Genomic DNA, 13610 nt, shown 5'->3' with positions numbered 1-13610 from the left:
CGGGCTGAGAATAAGTCTTGCAGGCCTCAACCATGCTGGGATAGAGAGGCTCTGTAAAATTAGACCTATCAAACCTTGCAGTGCCTCTCCTCTTGTCATTGGCCTCATCAACTTTAGGGTCACTGATTTGAAGCGCCCGTAAGATAGACAAAAACCTTTTACAGGACATGACAGTGGGGGGGGGGGCAGTTGATAGAGCGGAGATGTTTTCCAGTTAGCCTTGAGGGATTTTAGCTTCACCAGCCCCATGTAAATAACAATCGAAAGGAAGCAGAAAAGGTCTTGCATGAAAATGGGCATCCATGCATCTTTCTTGCCTGCTTGCTTTTTTGCTCCATACTTGTTGGTGTTAGATACAAGTGAATCAATAACTGACAGGGTGAAAAACAGCTGAAATAGTTGAAGGGGGCTGTACTTCGCTGTAATGTCTAGTTGCGGCCCTGGCTGCCTTTTCGGCCAAAATACTGGTGGAATTTGATCTACATCCTCCTCCAGCACAGAGTGCCAACGCCCATCTACCTCTCTGCCAGCAGGTTCCACGCTTCCCTTCCTCCGCTTCTTTGACGTCTTCCCACCTCTAGATGGCCAGCCGGGGGTAGGTGTGGCGCCGGAGATAGCAGTTGTCTGGCTGGATGAACCAGCTTCATCGGGGGATGGGCACCTTGGCACCGGGGGCTCCCAGTCGGAGTCGCAACCACTGTGAGTGAAAAAATTTCAAAAATATTTGTTATGTATGAGCCTTGTATCATCACGTAAAATAAACATATGTATTATATAGAGCAGAGTCACTATGGTGAAGTGCTGTTCCATTCAACTACGGCCATTGTTGTGGGCCTGCCTGCCCTCCCCCCAACAGTGGCCATGTGTGTGTTTGCTGTTCTACTCCATTCCATTTTTTATAAAAAATTGAATACATACATACACACATCCACCCAAACAAACACACAGGTTATGGGTCATACACACACTATGTATTGCCAATGTGTACTTTGGAAATACAGAGTGTTACACATTTCATTACTGATTATATTTCTATAAATTCCACAAAAAAATATATTTTGCCCAAAAATATCAAATGATTTAGATTTCAAACAACGGCATTAGCACTTACCAGTCCAGAAGAATGTCCTCTCCTTGCAGAAACATTTCCTCAGCCTCCGAATAAAAGCTATGGTTACTCAAAGATTCATCATCAAGTAAATATTCTGTCTCACTCTCCCTATCTATTTCTTCTAAAATGTTTAGCAAATTTGTATACTTAGCCTTCGACTTCGCTTTTCCAGATTTATACGCCATAATCTTTTCTATACAATCCCTGAAACTACTCTTAACAAAATACAACTGTGTGTAATGGCGTGTGCCTTCAACAAGTCTGATCTTCAGTGGTGAATGAAGTTCATTACGCGTGCGTTTACTGACAAGGGCTGGTGTTCCAACCCATAACCATCACATACTGGCGTTTACCTCAGCTCATTGGCTATCTACCAAACTAGATTTCAAGAAGGTCAGTGACCATTGGACAGAAATACAGTCAATTAACAAAACATCGCTACTATTATTGGTGCGCAATGATGTCATTGCTCGTTGTCTTCAAATCAGTTCCTTTCGGTCAATATGCCCCACAAAAAGAACCATTCAGTTTGGCTGTGTTACAAACATCCAGAGGATTGCAATGAAACCAACCATGACTAGATAAACGTATATGTTTAGTGTGTGTAATTACATCGAATGCTTTGTCAAAAGTTGTTAGACACGGAATTCACGACACAAGCGGTTTACAAAATGTTTCGTGTTAGGCTATAAAAATTGATTTTATCAAAGAAAACGGCACTTCATTTGATCACTGAATCCCCCAGGATGAGAAATAAGAGCAAGATATCAGAATGTAAGTCATATTTTTACTGTCGGATGTGAATGTGTCATACCTGTCATGGCGGAAAAAGTTTGTTGTTGTTGTTCGCTCTTCTCAAAGAAAAGCATGCCATTTTTTTCCTCTGTATTAGCTATTTTAAATCGGACAACGGAGTTTGATTACCAAGATTCTAATCTTTTGAATGGTGTAAGACACTTGTATTTTCAAGAATGTTTAATGTTACATTTCGCCGGATGTTGTCAAAGAATCCCGTTAACTGGATTGATATCTTGAAGGTGTCCCCTAGAGGTTAATATATTTAATGTGCTTTGCGATTGTATAGGCTATATTGTGCTTGATTTCTCTATTGTACTAAATAATTAATAAGTCGTATACCTCCACTACACTTCTTTGGTACACATCAGTAGGGATTAAGAAGTGATTATAAACTGGGTGGTTCCAGCCCTGAATGCCGACAGCTGTGGTATATCAGACCTGTACCACAGGTATGACAAAACATGTATTTTTACTGTTCTAATTATGTTGGTAACTAGTTTATAATAGCAATAAGGCACCTCTGGGGTTTGTGATATATGGCCAATATACCACGGGCTAAGGGCTGTTCTGAGGCACTTTGCGTGGTGCCTAAGAACAGCCCTTAGTCGTGGTATATTGGTCATATACCACACCCCCTCGTGCCTTATTGCTTAACTATACGGAATGCCCAGTGAATAAATAGTGGGTATACGGTTTATACTTGCGTATACGCTCCACTTCACTACTGGCCCTTTGTGTTTTACAAAAAGTGCACTCTCCTAAATGAGTGTGCTGGTATTACGGTTGTGGTCCTTTCAGAATCACCAACCTGTCACACACTGAATGCCTATAGGTTCGCTTCTGCGCAAACATGTCGATAATAGATATAAAGGCTGTTAATTCTTGCCGATTAGGCGACTCGCCAACATCCGGTGAAATTGCAGAGCGCGAAATTCAAAATACAAAATTTGTAATATTAAACATTCATGAAAATACAAGTGTCTTACATCGTTTAAAAGATTATCTAATTGTTAATCCAGCCGCTTTGTCAGATTTCAAAAAGGCTTTACGCCGAAAGCGTACCATGCGATTATCTAAGGACAGCGCCCCGCATACAAAAGCATTAAACATTTTCCAAACAAGCAGAGGCGTCACGAAAGTCAGAAATAGCTATAAAATAAATCCCTTACTTTTGAAGATCTTACTCTGTTTGCAATCCCAAGGGTCCCAGCTACATAACAAATGGTTGTTTTGTTAGATAAAGTCCTTCTTTATATCCCAAAAAAGTCAGTTTAGTTGGCGCGCTTCATTCAGTAATCCACCGGTTTCCCTCGTTCAAAATGCATACAAATGAATCCCAAAAGTTACCAATTAACTTTGTCCAAACAAGTCAACCAATGTTCCTAATCAATCCTCAGGTATCCTAATACGTAAATAAACTATAACATTTAAGACGGAGAATAGTATGTTCATTACCGGAGATAAATAACGAAGTGCGCGCCCTCATCCACCCGCGCCACAATACTACAGCCAAAATGGGAGCCACCTAGAAAAACTACAAAATCTAGCTAATTTTTCAAAAAACAAGCCTGAAACTCTTTCTAAAGACTGTTGACATCCACTGGAAGTGTCCACAACTACAGAATCATTCAGGAATCTGAAAGGGGTAGCTAACAAATATCATTATAGAAAAGTATTTCTAAACTAAAAGTCAGATATCTTCAAAGTTTCATAAATGTTTTTATATTGTCTATACAATAGGCCATAATTGATTTTTGCCAAATAGGCCTGGCATATTCCCACTTTCAAGGAGCTTTCCATTTTGATTAGGCCTACCTATATAAATATAAACAACTCTGGCAAGAGGGGCCCAAAGGGTGTCTAGCATCCCCAGTGGCTCTGCAAGTGTGGAGAGTATATTCTCCACTGCTGGCCTGTTCTCCAGGCACGATTGCATGAGCCTGAAGTCAGACTCTGGCCAAACTCATGTTTCTAAAAATGAATGCAAAGGCACTGTAGACTGAGCCTAATAAGGGATTTGTTTAATTTGTATTTATATGAGCAATTTCTAGACTATAGTGATTGAATACAATGAAATGTTTAAATGCTGAGCGTTTTATGTTCCTACCAGCCTAGTGTCACACTAGCAAATGCTTCACAATGTATTTATTTGTAGGCTATAGCCTTGAAATAATTGAAATATTATAGCTTAAACAATTAATTAGTGTTTTGTGGCAGACCAGGGGTTTGGCCAAGACGTTTACACAGATCAGACACGGGCAGAGTATAATTAGCTCGGTTTCAAGGGTGTTTATTAAATAATAAATCAAAAGGAAAAGGATGGGTCTCCCCCATGAGACCCTCTCCAGGATACTGTCTTCTGGGCTCCGGGTCTTGCTGTATCCTGTCGGGCACACAAACACAACTCCCACGTCTTAGCTCGGGTAACCGTCTCCACCTACATGGAAGTCACCTCACTTCCCCCAGTCTTCTCCTGTGTGCTGCCCTTCTGGCAGCTTCATGGGACTTGTACAGCTGGTGAGCAATCAGCCCTTGATTACTCACCAACTCCCCAATCAGCCCCGATTCGTCCTGAGCGGCGAGCCCGTCGAGACCTGGCACGTCCAGCAGATGGAGCCATCGCCTCGATGTATACTCCGTCTGTCACCAGGCCTCGACGAGTCTCCCCCTGTTTATACAGTTTATACGTTCATTATCTTACTCAGTAACTGTGCCTCTATATGCCCTTGTCTACAGAGAGGTGTCAGCAGGAGAAAGGGGTAAAGAAGAAACACCTGTCTCAACATCAACAATGAAGAGCCTTCTAGGCAGAGTGGCAAAGAAAAAGCCATATCTCAGACGGGCCAATAAAAACAAAAGATTAAGACGGGCAAAAGAACACAGACACTGGACAGAGGAACTCTGCCTAGAAGGCCAGCATCCCGGAGTCGCCTCTTCACTGCTGACGTTGATACTGGTGTTTTGCGGGTACTATTTAATGAAGCTGCCAGTTGAGGACTTGTGAGGCGTCTGTTTCTCAAACTAGACACTAATGTACTTGCCCTCGTTCTCAGTTGTGCACCGGGGCCTCCCACTCTTTCTATTCTGGTTAGAGCCAGTTTGCACTGTTCTGTGAAGGGAGCATTGTACAATATCTTTAGTTTCTTGGCAATTTCTCACATGGAATAGCCTTCATTTCTCAGAACAAGAATAGACTGATGACTTTCAGAAGAAAGTTCTTTGTTTCTGGCCATTTTGAGCCTGTAGTCGAACCCACAAATGCTGATGCTCCAGATACTCAACTAGTCTAAAGAAGGCCAGTTTTATTGCTTCTTTAATCAGGAAAACAGTTTTCAGCTGTGCTAACATAATTGCAAAAGGGTTTTCTAATGATCAATTAGCCATTTAAAATGATAAACTTGGATTAGCTAACACAACGTGCCATTGGAGCACAGGAGTGATGGTTGCTGATAACGGGCCTCCGTACGCCTATGTAGATATTCCATCAAAAATCTGCCATTTCCAGCTACAATAGTCATTTACAACACTAACAATGTCTACACTGTATTTTTGATTAATTTGATATTATTTTAATGGACCAAAAATGTACATTTCTGTCAAAAACAAGGACATTTCTAAGTATCCCCAAACCTTTGAACGGTAGTGTATGCATGTGTGAGCATGTTTATCCGTGCGTGTGTGTGTGTGATGGCTGTGGGGGCCTGAGGGCAGGCTCCTCACCATATATCATCTCTATTCCATTCCTATCATCCTCTGGGAGTGAGAAGATCTTTGTGTCCATGTACTGGTAAAAGGGAGCCATGATGGCATTGGGGTTATCAGAGTGCCCCAGACCCAGAGCATGACCCAGCTCATGCACCGCAACCAGGAAGAGGTCAATGCCTGGAGGGAGAGAAATGGGAGAGAGGGAGAGAAAAAGATAGGAAGAGGAGAAAGAAAATGAATATCAAAAGATATCAATAGGATATTCATTTTGAACAAGGAAATAGTAGCAGTAATAGTGATTGAGGGGGAAATTGGGGCAAACGGAACAAAATGTCTATCTAACCTGATGGATCGTGGTTGTCAAGGGTCCAGGGTTCATCTGCATCAAAGTGCGTGTCTCCGCCCATCCCGGGCCCTGGGTAGTAGGCATGAGCCAGAGACCCCCCCTCGCCCTCAAACAGAGACATGTCTCCATGGAAACCAGAGGCAAACAACAGCATGATATCTAGCGCGTCCTGGCTGCTGTTGGTGATGTCTTGGAAAAGCGATCTCTTCAAAGCTCAGTGGAGTCACGCGCTCCCACACCTCGAAAGCTCTGCGGATGGCCTCCAGTGTTCTTACCTTACCAACCTTTGGGGTGGTGTTCATAATGCTGGGAGAGGGGGTTGAGTATTGGACAAAATATTCTTAGCACATACACTACCAGTCAAAAGTTTTAGAACACCTACTAATTCAAGGGTTTTTCTTTATTTTTACTATTTTCTTTACCATTTTCTTTACTATTTTCATTGTAGGATAATAGTAAAGACATCAAAACTATGAAATAACACATATGGAATCATGTAGTAACCAAAGAAGTGTTAAACAAATAAAAAAATATTTTAAATTTGAGATTCTTCAAATAGCCACCCTTAGCCTTGACAGCTTTGCACACTCTTGGCATTCTCTCAACCAGCTTCATGAGGTAGTCACCTGGAATGCATTTCAATTAACAGGTGTGCCTTCTTAAAAGTTCATTTGTGGAATTTCTTTCCTTCTTAATGCATTTGAGCCAATCAGTTGTGTTGTGACACGGTAGGGGGGATACAGAAGATAGCCCTATTTGTTAAACGACCAAGTCCATATTATGGCAAGAACAGCTCAAATAAGCAAAGAGAAATGACAGTCCATCATTACTGTCAGTAAATACGGAATATAGGTCAATAGCTCAGTCAATATGGAAAATGTCAATAACATTGAAAGTTTCTTCAAGTGCAGTTGCAAAAAGCATCAAGCGCTATGATGAAACTGGCTATCATGAGGACCGCCACAGGAATGGAAGACCCAGAGTTACCTCTGCTGCAGAGGATAAGTTCATTAGAGTTACCAGCCTCAGAAATTGCTGCCCAAATAAATGCTTCACAGAGTTCAAGTAACAGACACATCTCAACATCAACTGTTCAGAGGAGACTGTGTTAATCAGTTATTCATGGTTGAATTGCTGCAAAGAAACCACTACTAAAGGACACCAATAATAAGAAGAAACGTGCTTGGACCAAGAAACACGAGCAATGGACATTAGACCAGTGGAAATTTGTCCTTTGGTTTGGAGTCCAAATAGGAGATTTTTGGTTCCAACAGCCGTGTCTTTGTGAGACGCGGTGTGGGTGAATGGATGATCTTCGCATGTGTATTTTCCACCGTAAAGCATGGAGGAGGAGGTGTTATGGTGTGGGGGTGCTTTGGAGGTGAGACTGTCTGTGATTTATTTAGAATTCAAGGCACACTTAACAAGCATGGCTACCACAGCATTCTGCAGCGATACGCCATCCCATCTGGTTTGGGCTTAGTGGGACTCTAATTTGTTTTTCAACAGGAAAATGACCCAACACACCTCCAGGCTGTGTAAGGGCTATTTTACCAAGAAGGAGAGTGATGGAGTGCTGAATCACATGACCTGGCCTCCACAATCCCGACCTCAACCAAATTGAGATGGTTTGGGATGAGTCGGACCGCAGAGTGAAGGAAAAGCAGCCAACATGTGCTCAGCATATGTGGGAACTCCTTGGAAAGGCATTCCAGGTAAAGCTGGTTGAGGGAATGCCAAGAGTGTGCAAAGCTGTCATCAAGGCAAAGGATGGCTACTTTGAAGAATCTCAAATATAAAATATTTTTCACCGGTAGTGTATATACAGAGGGTCATTACAAATGACATATGTTGTCAGGTCTATACACATATGGGAATTCAGGTCTCTTTGCAGTGTTGTTTATACTGACACTTTGCACACCAGTCAGGGGGAAATCTGTTTGAGATTCCCAACATGGTTTTCTTAGAATCCCCCAGCATACATAGGCCTACCACACACCTGTAAGTCAGAAGGTTCTTGTCCCACTTCTGGCCAGTGAGAGCGTAACGTTTTCGCCTCACACCATTCTCAGCCTGCTCAACAGATTTGTCTGGGACTCCACAGCGAGGCCTTCTCATGGCCCTAAAAGGGGAGTGAAAAACACAATTGAATAGAGCCCAGATAACCACATAGATACAGTGCCTTGCGAAAGTATTCGGCCCCCTTAAACTTTGACCTTTTGCCACATTTCGGGCTTCAAACATAATGATATAAAACTGTAATTTTTTGTGAAGAATCAACAACAAGTGGGACACAATCATGAAGTGGAACGAAATTTATTGGATATTTCAAACTTTTTTAACAATTAAAAAACTGAAAAATTGGGCGTGCAAAATTATTCAGCCCCCTTAAGTTAATACTTTGTAGCGCCACCTTTTGCTGCGATTACAGCTGTAAGTCGCTTGGGGTATGTCTATCAGTTTTGCACATCAAGAGACTGAAATTTTTGCCCATTCCTCCTTGCAAAACAGCTCGAGCTCAGTGAGGTTGGATGGAGAGCGTTTGAACAGCAGTTTTCAGTTCTTTCCACAGATTCTCGATTGGATTCAGGTCTGGACTTTGACTTGGCCATTCTAACACCTGGATATGTCTATTTGGGAACCATTCCATTGTAGATTTTGCTTTATGTTTTGGATCATTGTCTTGTTGGAAGACAAATCTCCGTCCCAGTCTCAGGTCTTTTGCAGACTCCATCAGGTTTTCTTCCAGAATGGTCCTGTATTTGGCTCCATCCATCTTCCCATCAATTTTAACCATCTTCCCTGCCCCTGCTGAAGAAAAGCAGGCCCAAACCATGATGCTGCCACCACCATGTTTGACAGTGGGGATGGTGTGTTCAGGATGATGAGCTGTGTTCCTTTTACGCCAAACATAACATTTTGCATTGTTGACAAAAAGTTCGATTTTGGTTTCATCTGACCAGAGCACCTTCTTCCACATGTTTGGTGTGTCTCCCAGGTGGCTAGTGGCAAACTTTAAACGACACTTTTTATGGATATCTTTAAGAAATGGCTTTCTTCTTGCCACTCTTCCATAAAGGCCAGATTTGTGCAGTATACGACTGATTGTTTTCCTATGGACAGAGTCTCCCACCTCAGCTGTAGATCTCTGCAGTTCATCCAGAGTGATCATGGACCTCTTGGCTGCATCTCTGATCAGTCTTCTCCTTGTATGAGCTGAAAGTTTAGAGGGACGGCCGGGTCTTCGTAGATTTGCAGTGGTCTGATACTCCTTCCATTTCAAAATTATCGCTTGCACAGTGCTCCTTTGGATGTTTAAAGCTTGGGAAATCTTTTTGTATCCAAATCCGGCTTTAAACTTCTCCACAACAGTATCTCGGACCTGCCTGGTGTGTTCCTTGTTCTTCATGATGCTCTCTGCGCTTTAAACGGAACTCTGAGACTATCACAGAGCAGGTGCATTTATACGGAGAATTGATTACACACAGGTGGATTCTATTTATCATCATTAGTCATATTTAGGTCAACATTGGATCATTCAGAGATCCTCACTGAACTTCTGGAGAGAGTTTGCTGCACTGAAAGTAAAGGGGCTGAATAATTTTGCATGGCCAATTTTTCCGTTTTTTATTTGTTAAAAAAGTTTGAAATATCCAATAAATTTCGTTCCACTTCATAATTGTGTCCCACTTGTTGTTGATTCTTCACAAAAAATTACAGTTTTATATCTTTATGTTTGAAGCCTGAAATGTGGCAAAAGGTCGAAAAGTTCAAGGGGGCCGAATACTTTCGCAAGGCACTGTATATAGGATCAGATACATTGTTCATTTAAGGCTAGAGGGTGGTTCCACAGTGCTAGACCAGGAGGTGCAACTTTTCTCTGTCTCAGAATAGCTCTATAATGTAACCATGACCTTACATTATTACATTATCTTGACATCATTGTCAATTTAGTTTCTATCAGTCTGTACAGTATAACTGAGGCTGCCAGTGGCATCCATACTTCAGTGTGGCAGGGTCCATCTCTCCAGTGACCTCTAGGCCATAGAAGCGCTGCATGTCACTGACGGCATTGGACAGGATTTGAGAGGACTGCATGGTTGACATCTGTCTGCTGGCTTGAGACAGGTAGCCAAACCTCCGCAACCACGACTACAATTATACAACAGAGATAGATAGATGGCGCGAGAGCCAGAGAAAGAGAGACAAATAGAGAGACAAGAGAATTGAGAGATTGAGAGCAACATCAAAGGGAGAGCAGTTAAAATATAGAGAGAGAGGACAGAGAAACAGATGGTTTCTATTACTTCATGGCATTACTCTTTGAGTCACACCTTCTTATTGGCAGTTTAGATAACCACAGGGTCAGCCCAACAGATGATAGGATAGAGCAGACGTCATTGGGTGTAAGAGTAAAAGCTTTGGAATGTAAGCATTTAACCCAAAACAAAGCACTGATATACAGATTTTAATCAATGTCAATTACAACAAAATTCTACATAAACCGTCTAAATTCGACTGTACTATATATACCATTAATATAGCCACAAGCAGACGTGTGTCTGGCGTACAATATTAATATACCATTGATAATCCAATGGAAACAACAGAGACCCAAACAAGACAGCAGAGAGCTTGCCTTGCAAAAGCCTTGACAGGGGAATTTAAAAACAAATGGGCCCACTGAGCACAAGCAGAGAGCTCATGCTTTCTCTGTAAACAAGCATGCACTGCACACCTGCACACATAGACCCATACACACACACACACACACACAAACAGAGAGAGGGCAAGAGACACAAATAAAGAAAGAAAAGCATCTTCAGGCCACCAAAATGGTGACTGAAAGAGTGCTCAATCTGGATATCTTGCACAACATGCCTGCAGGATAAGCAGTACAGTAGGTGAGGAACACGTTGTGGTTTACAAGCATGTAAATAGGGTTTTACCCTAGAGGTCAAACTTTTACACAACACATAATTACTCCTAATAATATGCCTGCCATGCATGAAGTGGGAATGTTGCCCAATAGCCATTATTGGAAAGGTCAAGGGTCATACATGTGTGCATCAAATATGTCCATGAATCTGCACATGTCCTCATGATCAATGATGAGAAAATTGGAAGTCATTAGATCACATAAAATGCAAGATCAGTTTAGATTACCTTACCACCAGGATAATAGAGATCATGGTCATGCAACGTTTCAGTTAAAGGAAACTAAATTCATCAGGCGACTGCCACAATTCCACATATTTACGCACCATAAAAAACGTCCATATTTTAACATTAAAGGACACACGTATGCAACATACTGTACCTCTGCGTTGAAAGGGTCTTCGTCCGCATTGGCAACAAGCCTGTTGCACAAGAGCAAGACGATTGAGGCCATTATTTGTTTCCACAGCCCCGGAGAAGCGCTTCTCCAGAGAGATGCCATCTTTATGCGCGTGCAATGGACTCAAATCAAATCAAATCAAATGTATTTATATAGTGCTGTACAGAAACCCAGCCTAAAACCCCAAACAGCAAGCAATGCATGTGAAAGAAGCACGGTGGCTAGGAAAAACTCCCTAGGAAAAACTCCCTAGAAAGGCCAAAAACCTAGGAAGAAACCTAGAGAGGAACCAGGCTATGAGGGGTGGCCAGTCCTCTTCTGGCTGTGCCGGGTGGATATTATAACAGAACATGGTCAAGATGTTAAAATGTTCATAAATGACCAGCATGGTCAAATAATAATAATCATAGTACTTGTCGAGGGTGCAACAAGCACGTCCGGTGAACAGGTCAGGGTTCCATAGCCGCAGGCAGAACAGTTGAAACTGGAGCAGCAGCACGGCCAGGTGGACTGGGGACAGCAAGGAGTCATCATGCCAGGTAGTCCTGAGGCATGGTCCTAGGACTCAGGTCCTCCGAGAGAAAGAAAGAAAGAGAGAAAGAGAGAATTAGAGAGAGCATATTTAAATTCACACAGGACACCGGATAAGACAAGAGAAATACTCCAGATGTAACAGACTGACCCTAGCCCCCGACACATAAACTACTGCAGCATAAATACTGGAGGCTGAGACAGGAGGGGTCAGGAGACACTGTGGCCCCATCCGATGAAACCCCCGGACAGGGCCAAACAGGCAGGATATAACCCCACCCACTTTGCCAAAGCACAGCCCCCACACCACTAGAGGGATGTCTCCAACCACCAACTTACCGTCCTAAGACAAGGCCGAGTACAGCCCACAAAGATCTCCGCCACGGCACAACCCAAGGGGGGGGCGCCAACCCAGACAGGAAGACCACGTCAGTGACTCAGCCCACTCAAGTGACGCACCCCTCCCATGGACGGCATGGAAGAACACCAGTACGCCAGTGACTCAGCCCCTGTAATAGGGTTAGAGGCAGAGAATCCCAGTGGAGAGAGGGGAACCGGCAAGGCAGAGACAGCAAGGGCGGTTCCTTGCTCCAGCCTTTCCGTTCACCTTCACACTCCTGGGCCAGACTATACTTAATCATAGGACCTACTGAAGAGATAAGTCTTCAGTAAAGACTTAAAGGTTGAGACTGAGTCTGCGTCTCTCACATGGGTAGGCAGAACATTCCATAAAAATGGAGCTCTATAGGAGAAAGCCCTACCTCCAGCCGTTTGCTTAGAAATTCTAGGGACAATTAGGAGGCCTGCGTCTTGTGACCGTAGCGTACGTGTAGGTATGTACGGCAGGACCAAATCGGAAAGATAGGTAGCAGCAAGCCCATGTAATGCTTTGTAGGTTAGCAGTAAAACCTTGAAATCAGCCCTTGCCTTAACAGGAAGCCAGTGTAGGGAGGCTAGCACTGGAGTAATATGATCAAATTGTTTGGTTCTAGTCAGGATTCTAGCAGCCGTATTTAGCACTAACTGAAGTTTATTTAGTGCTTTATCCGGGTAGCCGGAAAGTAGAGCATTGCAGTAGTCCAGCCTAGAAGTAACAAAAGCATGGATTAATTTTTCTGCGTCATTTTTGGACAGAAAGTTTCTGATTTTTGCAATGTTACGTAGATGGAAAAAAGCTGCCCTTGAACAGTCTTGATATGTTCTTCAAAAGAGAGATCAGGGTCCAGAGTAACGCCGAGGTCCTTCACAATTTTATTTGAGACGACTGTACAACCATCCAGATTAATTGTCAGATTCAACAGAAGATCTCTTTGTTTCTTGGGACCTAGAACAAGCATCTCTGTTTTGTCCGAGTTTAAAAGTAGAAAGTTTGCAGCCATCCACTTCTTTATGTCTGAAACACAGGCTTCTAGCGAGGGCAATTTTGGGGCTTCACCATGTTTCATTGAAATGTACAGCTGTGTGTCGTCCGCATAGCAGTGAAATTTAACATTATGTTTTCGAATGACATCCCCAAGAGGTAAAATATATAGTGAAAACAATAGTGGTCCTAAAACGGAACCTTGAGGAACACCGAAATTTACAATTGATTTGTCAGAGGACAAACCATTCACAGAGACAAACTGATATCTTTCCGACAGATAAGATCTAAACCAGGCCAGAACTTGTCCATGTAGACCAATTTGGGTTTCCAATCTCTCCAAAAGAATGTGGTGATCGATGGTATCAAAAGCAGCACTAAGATCTAGGAGCACGAGGACAGATGCAGAGCCTCGGTCTGA

At 42.7% G+C, this 13610-nt stretch overlaps 1 pseudogene; it reads right to left on the bottom strand.

Annotated features, from left to right (window-relative positions):
- Positions 1-643: 643 nt before the first annotated feature.
- On the bottom strand, positions 644-11388 carry LOC123724585 (matrix metalloproteinase-15-like; annotated as a pseudogene).
- Between the last annotated feature and the right edge of the window lie 2222 nt (positions 11389-13610).

This window comes from Salmo salar, chromosome ssa10, assembly GCF_905237065.1.
Source record: "Salmo salar chromosome ssa10, Ssal_v3.1, whole genome shotgun sequence".
Lineage (NCBI taxonomy): Eukaryota > Metazoa > Chordata > Actinopteri > Salmoniformes > Salmonidae > Salmo > Salmo salar.
The sequence above is the reverse complement of the archived record's forward strand: the minus strand, read 5'-3'. Positions and strand labels throughout refer to the sequence as shown.